Source organism: Schistosoma mansoni, chromosome W, assembly GCF_000237925.1.
Source record: "Schistosoma mansoni strain Puerto Rico chromosome W, complete genome".
In the NCBI taxonomy this organism is placed as follows: Eukaryota; Metazoa; Platyhelminthes; class Trematoda; order Strigeidida; family Schistosomatidae; genus Schistosoma; species Schistosoma mansoni.
The window spans coordinates 5,897,530-5,914,919 of record NC_031502.1 but is presented as its reverse complement, the minus strand read 5'-3'; the positions used below and the strand labels follow the sequence as shown (position 1 = coordinate 5,914,919).

Here is a 17,390-nt window from a genome sequence, read left to right as displayed (position 1 = left end):
TAGTATAATCGGCTTTTCCTGTAAATAACTAACTCTCAAGATTACTTTTTAAGTATTGTGTGTTACATTTTTCTTATTTTGTTTTAAATATTTCTAATCAACAATTGAATACTTGAAAAGTATCAATAATGCCACACTTAATAAAACAAATTTTCATATTAGAGGGTTGACTAATTTGTACATTGTAACATTTTGTAATTCTGTTTTATAATAAACTGAAATATTGTGAATAGTTAAATTGATCATTTCTAATGAATGTCATGGGGTAGTGAATGAAGACTTCATGGAGATGGACAATTCGCTGTCTAATACACAGTGATAGTGTCTTCATAAGATAAGAAAATCATACTTTAAATACACATAGTATTGTTTGTTTAAATCTTCCCATTGATGTTTTAGGACTGCAACTGGTCAGTCTCTAATTGGCATATGTGCATACTGTGCGTATTGCCTCGATATAGCCCATCTTTGCATACGTTAAATACTTTATTTGTACATCTTCCATCAATTGTCGTTCATAAACTTCATTGTTTCTTCATTCCTGTTGTTATCACAATAATTATTCTTTTCAATTCTACTTTTGATTAGTGTTACATTACTACTTACGTCTGTCGGCATCAATAGCATTTACCACATTAGTAACCAATTTTAATGCAACTTATTATGCATCAAATAACTCATTTGAATGAGTCAACATAAATTGTAAAATGATCAAGCTTTATTTAATGATTTAAATTCATTCTGATTTATCCTTATATCGTGTAATTATATGATTGACAATTGACGGTGTTTGTAAATAAAGTCGAAAGAGTGACAAAATTGGCTATTTGAGTGAGTAAACAACTGCATAATATCATTGGAGAAATTGTAATTTTACGATGTGCTGACAGAAGTATACTTCTTGCGTTTTGAAAAATATCAATCTTCGGGAGACTAAAAATAATTTTTCACCTTCAGGATAATATCAAGAGTTCTGAACGTTTACTTCCAGATGTTGTATTATAAATTTACATTCATCATTTACGATTCTTACTATGATTACAAAATATGGGTGATAAAGGGACAAACACTTAAACAAATCAGTTTTCAAAATAATTGCACGAGATAATCATGTAAACTTAATCGTACCTGTTAATCAACAAAAATGTTTCGTTCCTAGATGTTAGTTATAGTTACGCTTTATGTAGCCTTGATTTTAGCCTTTTTCTCAGTAACTTATTCTGTCTACTTTTATTCAACTACAAAGCTATTTAAATCTATGAACAGTTAATAATAAGTTATTTTTATTCATTGTGTTTGATTGACAGTGGGGTTTTGAGTTGTTATATTCTTTCTATTCTCATATATTTTCTTTTAAAATGAAAAGTTGATTGATTTAGCGTGAAACCATAAAACGCTATCTGTCTTAACAACAATAAATCCATATTACAGTACGGAAAAATTTACTTGAAATGAACAGAAAATCAATCGTAGACGGTATCATACATTTGTAAGTTATAATGTTACTATCTGCCCAGAGTATAACTTTTGGCAATCAGCCAATGTATCTTAGAATTTGTAAATGTTGTAGTCTTAATTACACTTGTTCATTAGATGTTTTTATCGTTCTAGTGTATTCGTCTTCAACCCTATTCATTCATTAGATACAAACATTTGAATTTGCAAATTGTTTATAGTATCATCCGGGTAGAAATTCAGTTTCATATCATGGTTAAACTACTGAGTTCCTGATAGTTTACAGTTGAAATAATAGTTATCATTTGCTTCCTAAGTCATATCACATTAATTATGAATACTGATTATTTTTGAGTCAAAGTATTTTTCAGAATGATTTCGATTGTTGAATAAGTAGAATATTTGAATATTAAATAGATATTTTATCTCAATTGGGCACCGATCAATAATCTCAGTTGTATTCATTTAGCTTTCGGAGTCAAACCCACTCTATATTATCTTAATTTAGTAGGCTAATACAAACCGGATTCACAGTGAATTCAAATATATTCACATGATTGTATTCGGCTGACAAACACATTTCTGAGAGTTACCAAATACAAGTGAAATATATTGCCTGATATTTTTTAGTTTACGATTACATATTCCTCTATCTCACTACCACTTATCTTGGGATTTTACATTTCAACCAATTCAAACTCAATCAAATGTAATTCACTGAAGTATGATAGACAGCAAAAGAATCATTCTCACCAATCCTTACTCTGTTTTTATCTATTATGATAGTGATGGTTTATCCTGATTCAAGTGAAAGTTTTCCCACCATCAAAACAAAATGTATTCAAATCTGAGATACACACAATGATACATTCACGAATTGCCAATGAATTCAATCATATATGTAGAACCTATGAATTACTCTTAAAATCTTATTAAACTAATAGATATATGTATATACTATATGAAGTGTATTGTTGATTAACTAATAAAGAGAGAAATAAAACTTCATTACGTTCTACACGCTTCATTTGAATTATTAATTTTTGTTTTGTTTTTTTTTCATTTGTGATGTTCTCAGTTAATCATTGTTCAGCTGATTAACACATTTGTTCGACTAGATTGAAGAAAATAACGTCACTTGTCCAACAATCAACAGAAAACTTATCTAATAAGTTTCGTTTGATTTTCTGTCGAATTATTCCCCACATCTTCATGTAGTGATAAAATTCAGAATTTTTTTCCAACCAGGAAACAAAACAGTACTGACTGCCAGAAAAATGTCTTTAGCTAATGCACTAATGCACATTTATCTTAGCATTACTATACCATTTATAGTAAAATATTTACCAAGAGGTAACTGCATTCATTGCTTCATGTTATTTATTATGTTAAAATGCATATGTTATAAGAATAAACTTTAAAATCTATCTATGTGTTGGGGATGTCAAATGACTTATTTTTGTAATTTTATTTTTAAAATTTGAATTTCGCTGTTTTCGCTCCAAAAGCGCTCTTCTCACCTTCATGTTGTATTTCCTACTCAGGAAAATCTTATACGCTATTGGTCCGTTTTATCTTTTAGTACGCTATTTTGTAGCGTTTCTCAAGGACAGTTTTGTGCTGTATATATACGTTGGATTTGTTCCTGATGTGATTGCTTGTGCTTCTAGCAGCTTATGGAATATATATTCCCCACTTCCAACGTGGACTTCTCACTCTAGTTAGTGGGTCTGGGACGCGTCAGAATAGCTACCTTATTGGTATCTGGTCACAAGTCTTTGTCCCATTCGCAGACTAAGTGAACTCGTAACCGCTTCAGACATAACACTATGAAAGCCCAAATTTGTTAACCACATATAACTTCTATAACGTTGATTATGTTTTTTTTGTCAAGGCTTGTATTAATTATCATTTCAGTTGATTTTGTGAATGACTCTACAATCGGTTAATAATATGATATATGCAGTGTATTCACTGAGTTAAACATAGAAGTATTATAAATCACTTTATACGTGTTAGTTTTTTAGTTATGGAAAAGGATAATTTATTGATTTCCAAGACTTAATTTATACGAATAGAATTGTAGATATTAGTCAAGTTATTAACTTCAATGAAGTTTCGTATAAAATCTGCGAATTATAACACAACCCCCTATAACAATAAACTTTAAAAAGAACCGTTAAATTTTTCTGTAAATATCAATCAACTTACTAAACATCAATAGGAAGATTCAAACAAACAATACTAAGTGAATTTAAACTTCACCCCATTTCACAAGAAAGTGGCTATCAGGACTCAGTAGCTGAGTGGATAACGCGATGGCGTTTGAAGCGAACGGCACTGGGTTTGAGTCCCGGAGTGAACACCAACTCTGAGATGCAGGTACATCCAGCTGACGAGTCCCAAATAGGACGAAATACGCATCCTGGATTCCAATGCTAGCCACTATCCATCTTTGTTTATCAATCAACTTACTGTTAAAATTCCAAAAGCTTTCCACATCTTAGCAGTCAATGTGAAAATAGTTTGTTAATTTCCCAAATAGTTTCAGCCTTTCTACTAATTCCCAGATAAATAACATTTTATTAAGCAGTGAAATGAAAATCATTAAATATCTAGTAAATAATGATATGCTTTACAAATGATTTGCTTCAGTGACATCATCAATATCGTGGCAAGAGCTTCAATCTCAACATCATTCTCTATTCTGTTTGTTGTTGTTCTCAGTTATTAGTGTTCCGTTTATCGATATAATTTATCAGTTGAATAACAAAATATACCCTGTACGTTTTTCAAAACATGATTTTGGTTGTCCGGAAAAAAGCTAGTTAACAACTTTTTTTCCAGCAAGTCATTTTTTAAATGACATTAAAGTCACAAGGGACTTGAAAAAGAAAAAAAACTATTTCTTCTTGCAAACTTTATGCAAAATAACGTTAAACGAGCAATTTTAAATAAATGAAAACAACTGCTTACGACAGCTTTCTCCATGACACCTGTTTTGTTTTGCATGTTATTTTGAAATTTCTCCTAAATAGCTTGTTTTTATTATTTATTCAACATATACATACTGATAACCATAAGAATGTTCTTAATTGATGTAAATAAACAGTAAAATATTAAAATACACTGGTTACGGTGATTATTATCGAATAATTTCACTGGATTTTATAATGACTCTTTCTGCCCCCAAATGCTCTGGTACGGCCGAAAGTGGGGAGAATCCGCTCTCTCTCTCTCTCTCTCGAAATGCTATCACATGGCCACGCGTATATAGCCTCTGCCAGGGAAGTCCTACTCACTGCCTTCTCGTGCCGCCGTGGTGTTGTTTACGAAATTGAGGGCACGAAAAGCGAATGTCTGGCGCTTTAACTGGGCCGGTGGACACGTAAAATCCACCTAGAGGAGTTGGGAAACCCTGATTCCAAACCAATGGCTCCAGTATTCTGAGGGAACAAATGGCGTATGAATAAATCGTTGGTCACTGGTTACCATTGGACTGCATCTCCTCATGATGCTCCACTGCTTTGTGGATCAGACCTTTAGATCAAAGGCTCCGGGTGTAGCCCCTTAAGAAAGCCACCTGCTACAGTTTGGGCACCCGGGCAGTATCTCAGCCATCACTCAAATCAAATGAGATTTGTGCGGCGCGTATATATCTGGTGCCCCTTTGTACCAATATTTAAATGAATAAATAAATGACTCTTTCTTAGGTGTCATTTTTTCATTAGGAAGATTTTAATTCCAGTGAACTTAAAAAGAATGAGTATAAAGTTGGAATTATTAACGACAAAGCCTAACAAACTACTTAACAGTCAATGTTTCATACACTAGACAAAAAGACATTTATGCCTATCATGTTTTGAAGTTGTGTAATTTACCATTCGAAGTTTTAAGATGATTGAACAGAACACCGGATTGTTTCAAGATGTGTATAGCAATCTAAATTCATATCACTCAATCTGTCAATCATTTCAGTCGTATTTTTTATCCAAACCAGGTTGTTTAATTACGAAGCTTTCATTGTTTTTCTGAGCAAAATCATTGGCAGTTACATTAAGTAAAAGCTATATATCAAAAATTATTCCACAACCGCTAAATCAGTTTGTATACTAATAATTTCGCATATTATGAACCATTTTACCAGGCGTTCTTACCTTTAAGCATCTTTACATTCTTATTATCCGCCTTCTGCATAACATCGAAGTTAGTTTATAATCAACAGGGACATTAAAATAGATTCAGGTTAATAACTTGTACAAGAAGGAACGAACAATCATGTTATCAGAACTCGGCCGTAAAACGTAAATGGAAATATAACCATGCATAAGATGAAAACACCTGATAACAGAACCACTCTCGAACAAGGTTATCAAGATTGACTGATAAAGTCATTGTGAAATAATTTTACAGTTTACTCTTCTTCAATTACGTTCTTATGGTGTTGTGCAAATGAACCATAAAATCTTGTAAATAAATGAATCTACTCGAATAAAACAAAACTATCATAAGTATCTATGTAATCTAGGAATTTCATTCATCGTTTTACATGATCAACCTATTTTGAAATAAATTTGTGCAAATAACTTTAAAGTTTAGTATACAGTTGTAGGAGGTTGGATATGGCATTTGTTTAAAGCTATATATTAAACTTCTAACATATGTTACAATGTTACTTGCGATCTAATTAAACCCTTGTCTCATAAAGGTAAAATAGCTCCCAGTAAATTGGGACCCTTAAAGCTAAAGACTTCTTGAGTAAAAGTTTGAATCATGTTTCACTTTTATTTCATTTGGAAAACCCCAATAAACCTTTTCTGGCAGATGGTAAAACGAATGCAATTTATATTTTCCTTTGTTCGACTAGTATCAATTCAGTCACCAATAACGAATATTGCGTTTTTGTAGTGAATAGGAACACAAATGGAGACAGCCGAAAGTATCTAAATGTAAAATTACAAAATCTCTTCGTAGAAACTGAGAACCATACAGTAAATACTTCATTTGCAAAATCTCCATCAACTATCTCAAACTTTATGGTTTCTCCATTTCCATACGAATCACTCTCTGTTCTCGTTCTCTTCACTTCGATCTTGTGCTGCCAGACAATCCACTTTTGATTGGTGATACATACTACTTATATCTGTCGATATCAGTAGCTCACACCACATTACAACGATCTAAATGATTGAGTATTGTCTTCATTTTTTAAATGAACCCCATGAATAACAGTTGGTGTACAGCCACATGCATCAACTTTTCATTGACTGAACAGAAAACTATTAAATACAATGAATTGGTTGTTAATACCGTGGATAACATCATTCTAGCTTTATATGAATTACGTTTAGATATACTGAAAAATACCGCTTTTTCACATTGTTGAACTGGATCATTGATAAATAAGTCCTTATTAATTTACTGATATTTTATAATTGATAGCTTTATTATGAGGTAAATAATGAACAATTCCTTTATTCTTTTATCTTTCCTATTTGAATCTTTTAGCTGTATTATCAAAAAATAATTTCATCCCTTTAAAAGAAAACTAATAATTAGTCTTTGAAACTTGTTCAAAATTAGAAGGTAACATTGAGTTGGTTATCATTGAAATGCTTTTTTTGCTGGCCTATTATCATTGTATTTCAATAAACCTTGTTCAGGTAGTTACATTATGTTTCGAGATAATCTTGAAACTATTCATTTACTTTACAAGCATGTTGATTTGTAAAAACGAGATGAAACAAGCCATATCAGGGTTTATCGAGTTTCTGCTTTACATTTTATTCAACAAAATACCTCATATAAGTACACTTATACACACAAGTAGTCAAGCACACAATAACCGTAATTTATTTCGTCAATGAAGTTGGGAAAAAATTAAGGTTAACAAAAGAAGAACAAAAGTAAAATGATTCCTTTAAATATTTCTGGCTAACTTATAAAATTAAAGACTATACTAAAGTTAAGAACAACAAGAGAGAAAGGAAAACGAAAAAGAAGAATGTAACCATAATCAAGTGAATATAATCAGTAATATTACGTGAACCTCGATTAGTTGTAGATACATCAGACAACATGAGTTGTTATTACTGAAATTTATTCCAGTTATGGTTGCATTTCTGTGTAAAACTTGTTTTTACTTGCAAACTGGTCATTTTCAACAACGATTTTACAAATGTCTTAGTAACTGATGATGATAATCTTTCAGTAAATTAGTATTTCCAATCTTATATAAACAGTAGTTAGTTGGTGGATACTTTTTTCTAGTCAATCTACTCATATTTCGACTTCTATTCAACATTATCGGTAGACTTGAAAGGCTTTGGCAATCACAATAAGATAGCAATGATATTTTATTGTGATTATGATTAGTCGGTTGCTCAGTCAAGCAATGACTACAGCTAAATTAAAAAATATTTCGTAACAGAGACCAGAAAATGAGTCTTTACAGCTTACCATTGACTGTTCAGACAGACATACTTGTTGATGACATGCATCCATTTACACCGGGATGTGAAGTATCATAACTCCTATGAAACCCATCTTTTATGACTGATTCAGTGTCACTGTTTGCATTTATTGGTTTTGTAAGAGAGACTTCTTCCATAAATCTAACCACCGCTAAACTAAAAAGCTTGTTACAGCCTTTGTGACTGAATAACCACATTGTGAAATTTCCATTGATGCTTCCACTGTATGTTAAATATACTTATTACACCTGAGTCTTTCCTGCTTTTGTATAGTTTCCTGTCGTGTTTAATAATCATAACGTTTCTGTCCTCTACCATCAAATCTTACAGAATCAAGGTGCATCCTATTCTAAAAGTGTTAGGATACAAGTAAGGTTTTCAGAATCAGTTAATGATTCTTATCCTCGAGCAAAACTTAAATGTTCAAATCGATCTTCGGCTAATGGGTCGAGACTAAAACATTCACTTGCTCTATTCACCTCACTAGAATAAGTAGGGAAATTACCAGTAGGTTTTTTGGATACTTTTAGACAACTGTGATGGGTGCTGAACAGATATGACCGCTCTCCAAAAGTCCTCAGAGTGGTGATAACCATGTCGCCAAAATAATCCTCTTTAGATTATTTCAACACAACATAATTGGTATGTTTGACGTGTTCACTTGTTCTCCAATCCCTAGGTGTAGCAGAAACTCTTGTATCGTTGTCCAAATCAGCTGATTCACAATCGAACAAATCTGAATACCTGCTGCCAAATGTGATTCCACTTTAGGATCCCTGTAAAAATACAAACGATGTTCAGACAGAATAATGAAACTGATGTGTGGGCAAGGATAATAATGATTGGTTGTTTTGCTTAGTCAGACTTGCAGATAGTCTGACATGTGTCAGATGAGATATATATTCTCCTATCCGTATCATTATTATTGATAGTCCATTTCTTTTTGCATTGTGTCGGTTTGGTGTAGAAATCTATAAACGTTCTAGTCAGGCTAATCACGTGTTCTTCATCTCAGTTGGATGAAGTCCTGTTAAGTAGACACTAGGAGGCAATCTACTGTAGATAATCGTCCAGGGTAAATTAACTTTTCATTCTTGTATGCAGGGAAAGGGTTAGTTATAATAGTACGAACAGCTGTTATTCATCCTTTTCATGTCCGCTTCTATTTCCCGGCGTAATGTATTCTTTGGCCTTCCTTTATTCCGCTTCCCTTCAGGATCCCAAGTTAGGGCTTGCCTCGTGATGCCGATTGGTGATTTCCTTAATGTATGTCCGACCAACTCCCAACGTCTTTTCCTGATTTCCTCTTCAGCTGGAAGCTGGTTTCTCCTCTCCCATGAAACACTGTTGCTGATAGTATCCGGTCAGTGAATGTTAAGTATTTAGCGTAGACAACTGTTTATAAATACTTGTACTTTCTTGATGATGGTTGTAGTACTTCTCCACGTTTCAGCTCCCTACAGTATGACTGTCTCGACGTTCGTATTGAAGATTTTCACTTTGAAGTTAGTTGACAGTTGTTTGGATTTCCACATGTTCTTCAATTGTAGGAATGTCGACCTTACTTTGCCAACCCTCGCCTTTACATCTGCATCCGATCCTCCTTGTTCATCAATGATGCTTCCCAGATACGTGAATGGTTCCACCTCTTCCAGAGTTTCGTCATTAAGTGTGAATGGGTTAGTGTTCTCCGTGTTGTATTTGAGAATCATGCTTTTTCATTTGTGTACATTGAGGCTTATTGGTTCAGACACCCTTTTCTGACTCCGGTCCTTACTGGAAATGCACCTGTCAGCTGTCCCCCATGCACCACTTCGCACAGTAGTCCGTCGTATGAGTTCTGGATAATGTTGACAATCTTCTCAGGAACTTCATAGTGTCGAAGAAGTCTCCATAATGTTCTCCTGTCCACACTGTCAAACGCCTTCTCATGGTCAATGAAGTTGACCTTTAGTGACGAGTTTCACTCAACTCATTGTTCCACGATGACCAGTAGTGTCGCGATTTGGTCTATGCACGACTGATCCTTACGGAATCCAGCCTGTTGATTTCGAAGTCGAGCGTCTACTGCGTCTTTCATCCGGTTCAGCAACACTCTGTTGAAAACTGTAATTCTCACATTTGCTCAGATCTTCTTTCTTTGGTATCTTGATGAGGTATCCTTCTCTTCAGTCCTTTGACACTTGTTCCTCCTCCCAAATCTTTCTGAATAGAAGGTGAAGCATGTTTGCAGCTACTTCACTGTCTGACTTCAGTGCTTCAGGTGGTATATTGTCAGGTTCTGCTGCTTTCCCATTCTTGACTTGTCTGATTGCTATGCTGATCTCTTTAATTGTTGATGGAATGTCATCTATTGGAAGGGTTGTGCGTGCTGCTGGTCTATTCAGCAGTTCCTCGAAGTATTCTACCTTTCTTTTCTCTGTTCTTGAACTTCAGTTATTGACTTGCCTTCTTTGTCTTTGACCAATCCCTCTAGTCATATTCCCTTCTCTTACAGCTTTCCGCTAATCCTTCAATGTTTTTCTGCTTGTCAGCTTTAATGTACTTCTTCCCTTGCCTGCTTGCTTCTGCGTATTCTGTTTGTGCTATGACTTTCACTGGTCGTGTTCGACTATTGTTAATTCCTACTTACTTGTTTTCTATGGTACTTTCTTCTTTCAGTAGATCCTGTAAAGCTAGGAACCTATTGTTCTAGCCTTTGCTATCCAGCTTTGGTTCAATGGGTTTCGCTGATTCCGAGTACTACCAATTTGTATCTCCTCATTTCCATTGCTATTTGACTAATCTTCTCGGTCTCCAATATTGTCCGGACGTTCCATGTACCTGTAAAAATTGTTGCTCTGGTTGTTAGAAGGAGCATCGACCTCGTGGCTTCCGAAGAATCTCTGCTTTTACCGTGAGGTGTCATCATCCTTCCTCCAACTCCCAGGACAGAGTTTAAATTATTTGAATAATCTTTTCTGGTTAGCATTTTTAGCGAGTTAGTTTTTCTACGAGATCGGGTCACTAACCCATGCCCAACCCTCATTCTTTACCCGGGCCTGGGACCGGCAGTAACTCTAGAAGAGCTACAGGCGGAGTTGATTCAAAACGTATTAACCTGAAATAAAATCACGCTTGAAAATACAAAGCAACATCATACAAATGAAACGAAATTAACTTTATGCTGAATAAAACGTTCGGTTACACTGTGAATTAAACCGACATCATTAAATAATACACTGAGTTGGATAGAAAATGTGAATATAGCTCCTCATTTTGATTTATCAAAAGCACTTTGATGTAAGAAAATAGTTTTAACTATTCAAATATTTCACATGCAGCAAGTTATCTAAAACAAATCTACCTAGTTTAATGACGTGGTACATGAAAAAATTGACCTCATATTATGGTTAGATACCTGCGCAAACCACTTTCAACTATACTAAGAGAAGCGAGAAATAAACCTATGTTATTCGGATGTATTTTTACTATCAAACATTTGAATAATTCGGAACTAAAAAACAGCAACGGTTGTACTTGTCGTGGCAAATAAATCCACAAAACATCCAATTCTGTAAGTCTTCGATAATGATGCTGACCTCATTAGTTTAACTGGACGCAACCTAGTTGAAGGCGCTCGGTCAGGCATCGGCACCAGATCATGAGTAAGTGAGCCGTCCTACACATCCCTTGAAACAGTTAGACAGCTTAGATCGGACGCTTCCCGATATATCTATGGTCTTTCATTCCTGACTTCTTACTTGATTGAGTAAGTATCTGATTAGGCAGGTGTTACGTGCGAAGACATTGTAAAGCTCTGAACATCTGTGTCATCCTTAACTTGGACGGTCACTACGAGGTGTTTTACTGGATTTTATCAAGCCCTTGTGTCATATTTAATGCACTGACGACCAAGAGTAGCTTTGAGATACAATCAACTGACCTGCTCACCAATTACGGATCAAAGAGAAATTACGCAAGATACGTGTTCACTGTTAACGATAACACACAACAACTGCTTTCAGTAAATAAGTGCCAGTAAAGTCTGTAGGGCAACGATAATAATCAATAACATCGTCACTTCTAACTAGTATTTTCCTTCCGTTCTCTGTTCTAACTACAACATATGTGTCTACTATACAGCAGGGTCAAACGCAAACAAGCAGGCTAAAATGAATCGAAAAACTATTGGGATATCAGCTTCCTTAAGAATGAGAGATTGTAAATGGTTACAACATCCAAACTTCATTGACACCGGCTGTATCAAACTTAGCTAGGGTTTGGTGGCCAGCACACCTAGGTTCCAAAAGTGACCTATGAAGGAAAGTTGTCCGTAGCTCCAGTTCTAAACAAATATCAAGCAAAGCTCGCCTCAAAATGGTAACCAATCCATTGAGAAGCCTGGATCAGCGTTGACAGTGTTTGAGTGATCAAGTTAATATGATGAGCTAGGTGTTTTATGATCATGTTGGATGTCCTCTCTATAAACATTAATTTTCCTTAGTCTAACCACAAGTATCTGAGACATTTCACCCTACCACAGCAGACCACAACACATTAGGCTAAGACCAACAAAATCTAGTCGATTTTAGGGATGATTGAGGCCTGTATGCCAAAGAATTGATTAAGCTCCTAATATCCCGAAAATAAAGTGGTCATCGTTCATATCTTTAGAAATGATCTACCTTATCTACACAGAAATCGTCGAAGGGAAGGTGCATTATAGGTTGTTTCCAAGCCACTGGCTTCAACCATGCTTCGCTAATAGTCCAAAGCGTATCAGTGAGGTTGATCTTGTTCCTTATTTTCGTATCATGCCTTACCCACCCGAAATTGAGGACGTACGATGGCTGCGATAAGTCGTCATTCCCGCCGATGAAATCTTCATATCTGTTGTCAACGACATGTATATAGTGCTAATATTCGCTAAATGCTCCAAAAGGGCGAGTAACAATGTGTGACCTGATCTTTAGAATAAAAAGGGCAGAGTATACAAAAATCAGCAAAATTATACTCATTGAGTTCAAAGATTGTGAAAAATCTAATGGATGGGGCGTTCATCGACAAAACTGACATCTACATATACTCAGAAAAAGTAAAGAGTACACTATTATGTTCCTTAAATATAGGATAACTGGACAACCTACTGAAACCTAGAACATTTTATACACGCTAGCTAGAGCATTCGATATTTTACTTCATACAGATTCCACAATAAATGCCGAATATATTTCGAACGTTGAGGACTTGATAATATTGTTGTCTAAATCTCTGCTAACTGTATATTTCAAATAACGATGGAACCAGAAGCCGAAGAAGGTACGTCTGAATAAAAGACTGACCCATCGTAGATCATAATCAATGAGCTGGCTAGTGCTTCCTACACTGTATTGAAACGTGAGTTGTTATGAATGCCTTATCAAGAGCCTTCGAATATTGGTGTCTCCAAGGAAATTCAAAAAGTCAGTATCAACGTAGGTGACCTACTTTGCAGACGTTCAGGTCACTATAAATTATAAGTATATATTATCCATCTCTCAACTACCTGAATTCACAAGGAGCCGAAGGGTTAGAATACTACCAATAAATTCAACCCACATATTTAAATTAAAACGAGAGATAAATGAAGATACTTTGCATCAACTATTACGTCATAAAGCTTTTGAATAATTTTACTGCGCTAACCAAATGTTACTAAACCGTTGAAGTCCGTTTGTTTTACTTTCCATTAAAGTCCTCAGACAATTTTTAGCTACTAAAATGTAATAAGTGAGACGCGAAGGGGCTGTAGAAGGTATCATTCAAAATGTTCGTCAACAGAATTGTTTAGACTCTATTACCCTGCGGGTCGGGCGAACTTACTGCACGCTAACAGTTTGTTCGCAATTATACCAGCGCTGTCAACAGTTAACATCTATCACAAACATGAATTTGGTGTCGCGCTCCCAGTAGTACTAACTCATATTCATGATAGGAAACTGGTGTTCACTCATCTCAGTCGTCCTTTCTCATTTTTCAACGACATTCTAAAGCAAATTATCATCACATACCCCTAATTACATTATTATCTATTTGGTGAGGTTCGCCATAATTTCCATACATGCATCAGGTTCTAGGTACCGCGTTTCTAGCCAATTGACAAACAATATGTTCATATTATCTATTTGCCTACATATACATAGCAGCATGCCACTTTCATTGCTCCTAAATATCGCTCGATTACAGTAATTATTTCAGATCTTCATTTCATTGCAGAGTGGAACATAAAGTTTAGAGCTGTTATCTCAGTAGTAAATTCAGGATCGTCATAATAAAGTTGGTCTCACTAATTCATCATTTGTGATGATATGTATTAGTAATTGGATATCTTAGTACGGCTTCTCAACAAACAAGGTAGAGTGCATCTCTCTCGGACGAGACAAGCCACGCCGACTCACTGGATTTGGTCATAATACCGACGACAACATATACTGACCTCAAATTTTGTAATTATCATTAATTTCAGTGAAACAGTAGATATTATTCACCGATCCATTTGTCACTTTACTGCTCGACTATCTTTATCATATGTACAAAAACGCGATTCCGTGTAAATGTTAGACCACTAAACGCTAATTGACCCTACTTAATCTATTGTGACTTGTCAGAACACTATCGTAATTGCCTACTCTGTCATGACTACGGATAGGTTATTTCCTCGAGTTGTTTCACTGTCAAACTCCTAAACAACGATCAGTTATTTGCTCCGTTTTCACCCTGTTTTAAAACGCTCATACGAATGTATTATCTTAGCTCCAAGACAGTCATGACATGAATGTATCTTAGTTTTTAAAACCTAATTAATGTACACATGTTCTCACGGCGAAATTTTCGTTCGTGTCCTCATTCATACGCTATTCATTTATTTTCATTATTGACTGGCTATAAACGACAGGTCACGCTTTATCACGTGATGCTGACACATTTGACTTTTCCGGTCCACTTCACCTTGTTTTTGCGCTTGGCATCTTTATATCTGTCTGGTCAAACAAGTGCGTTAAATAAACTCGTCCAACTTGTCTCGTATTCGGCTCGTTATTTTCGCTGTTACTCAAATACCGTTAGCCAAGGTGTAATATATGGAATTAAGTGAGTGATTTATGTTAATAGCATACTTACTCTTCCGTTCAAATTGGCTCGAGATGCGTCAACAACATCGTAAATTTGTGGGATGGAATATTTGTCCCTTATTACTAGGTTGTTCAGAATCCCATAATCAACACAAGAACATTAGTCTCCATCCTTCTTTATTGTCATACTCAGCGGAGATGCCGAGAGGCTGCTCGAATGGGAAGTCAGCGTCACCAACTCAAATTCTGTTTTGGCTGCAGCTAATCTATGAGGCTCAAACGCTCGTCGATATATCTCATTGACTATCCTTTCTTCACAAGATAACGAATTATTCAGTCTTTAACTTTGTCATCGCGGTAAGTGAGGCCTGAAATTTCTAGATATTCTCGGGCGACAGAGGTAAAAATCATTATTTTTCGGGGCGTTTATACTGACGCTGTGGACATTGTAGTTGGAACAAATCCATCAAACCTGTAGCTATGAACGAGAACTAATGAGCTTTCTTCTGTTAAGTGCGGCTAGCAAATTGTATGTACTCGAAAAGTCTACATTCAATATTGAGTATCGAATATCCGCTAATATTGACATCCAGCCTAGTGAACGTCTGATTCCCAGGTTTAAGACAAGTAGTTGCTCTCCGAACGTCTTCGTTTTGTTTTTGCTTGTGACACTCTGTAAAGTCTCACTACTCCTAGTCGCTGAGCGAATGCCACAGAAATTACGCTTACTTTTTCTACTATATATGCAAGGAAATTGGAATCTGAAGTCTTACCCAGTAAGTAGGAGAAGTGACTGAAAGATCAAACAGTACTAGCTGCTGCCACTAATGTCTGGTCCCACCATATTTTGATGTCGAAAAGGTTTTTAAAAAGTTTGCTAGTTACTAAACATTCTTCGTTTTGAATTAACATGTTGTTGTTTACTTGTATGGTACCATTGTTATTTAGGAGTGTAATTGATCAGTATCTAGTTGGCATATGTGCATCCTATGTGGACTGCCTCGATATTGCCTGAAGTCACAAGCTTTATAAGCAAAGATGGATAGTGTCTAGCATAAGAATGCAGGACGCTCATCTCGTCCCATTTGGGACTCGTCAGCTGGATGTCTCTGCATCTCAGACTCCATGTTCACTCGGGGGCTCGAACCCAGTACCGTTCGCTTCAAAAGCTATCGCGTTATCCACTTAGCTACTGAGTCCTGATAGCCACTTGCTTGTGCAATGGGGTGAAGTTTAAATTCACATGGTGTTGTTTACTTGTATCTTCCCACTGTTATTTAGGACTGCAATTGATCCTATGCTTTTTTATGTATTTACAGTGACACCATCAAATAGCTTTTGTGACACGCGATGGCTTTGAGCCCGTTTGCCCTACCGTCCACCTGCTGGATCGCTCATGGCTCCTTCTTACAGAAAGTTGATTTCAATCCTTACTTCTTTGTGATGTTAACCAAACAGTCAGTATATATTGAGAACGAAAATCTGCCACTTTTGTGACGAAGACGGAATCGCAATACTTTGCTGGAGAATATTGTCTGTCAATAAGTTATTGTACGAATGATGTATGACCCAGTGTTGCTTCCAAAATTTTATTCTTAAAATCCCTTAGAGTTTGCGCCGGATAGATTTCAGCAACCGTATGCCTCAGGGGGGTTATACAGTAACATGTATGTTGAAAAACTGTCGTAACCACGAATTAGGGACTGTATTTTTCTTTCTTTGCCACTCATCTATATTCAATATCTATTGCTTATTTACATCAATTATGAATGGATATAGTTATTTGCTTAATCAATGCACACGTAACTTTAGGTCCCAAAATAAATTCTGCCTACATCACTCACTTCTGCTTTGGTTGCCATGGTGTGCAGTCTGAAGACTAAAATAATATTGGGGCTGTTCAAGTCAGTCTTATCTCCGGACTTGTAACGTGGTATGATGTACGCGGTTTTCCAACGGTCAGGATAAGAGCCTGATTCCATAGAGAGAGTAAACAGCTTAAGGAGAAGAAGTGGAATATCTGGACCACCATATTTGTAGAGAAATGATGAAATCCCGTCTGCTCCGTGACCTTTCGAAACCTTGAGCTTATTTATAACCTTACTAATTTTCAGACATGTGAAGGAGATAGATTTAATTGAGTTACCAGTCATGCATATAACTCTAGAAACAGAGCCATTTATGGATTCTTTGCCATTCGCAAAATTACCACTGAAAAGGTCTGCTAAAGTTTTTGGGTCATATATAAAACTATTATTATGCAGAATGCATGGTATATCAACATTTTGAGTTGATTTGGCACGTTTATTGTAAAGGTGGATTAGGTTTTGCACTTTTGAGCTAGTACTTAGTGCTAATAGCTCTTCATTAA

At 35.6% G+C, this 17,390-nt stretch overlaps 1 non-coding gene across 1 annotated transcript; it reads right to left on the bottom strand.

Moving 5' to 3' along the window:
• Positions 1-16,148: 16,148 nt before the first annotated feature.
• Smp_tRNA_02124_Pseudo_TTG.1.1 lies at positions 16,149-16,215 on the bottom strand. Its single transcript has one exon. It is a non-coding gene (tRNA).
• Positions 16,216-17,390: the final 1,175 nt, after the last annotated feature.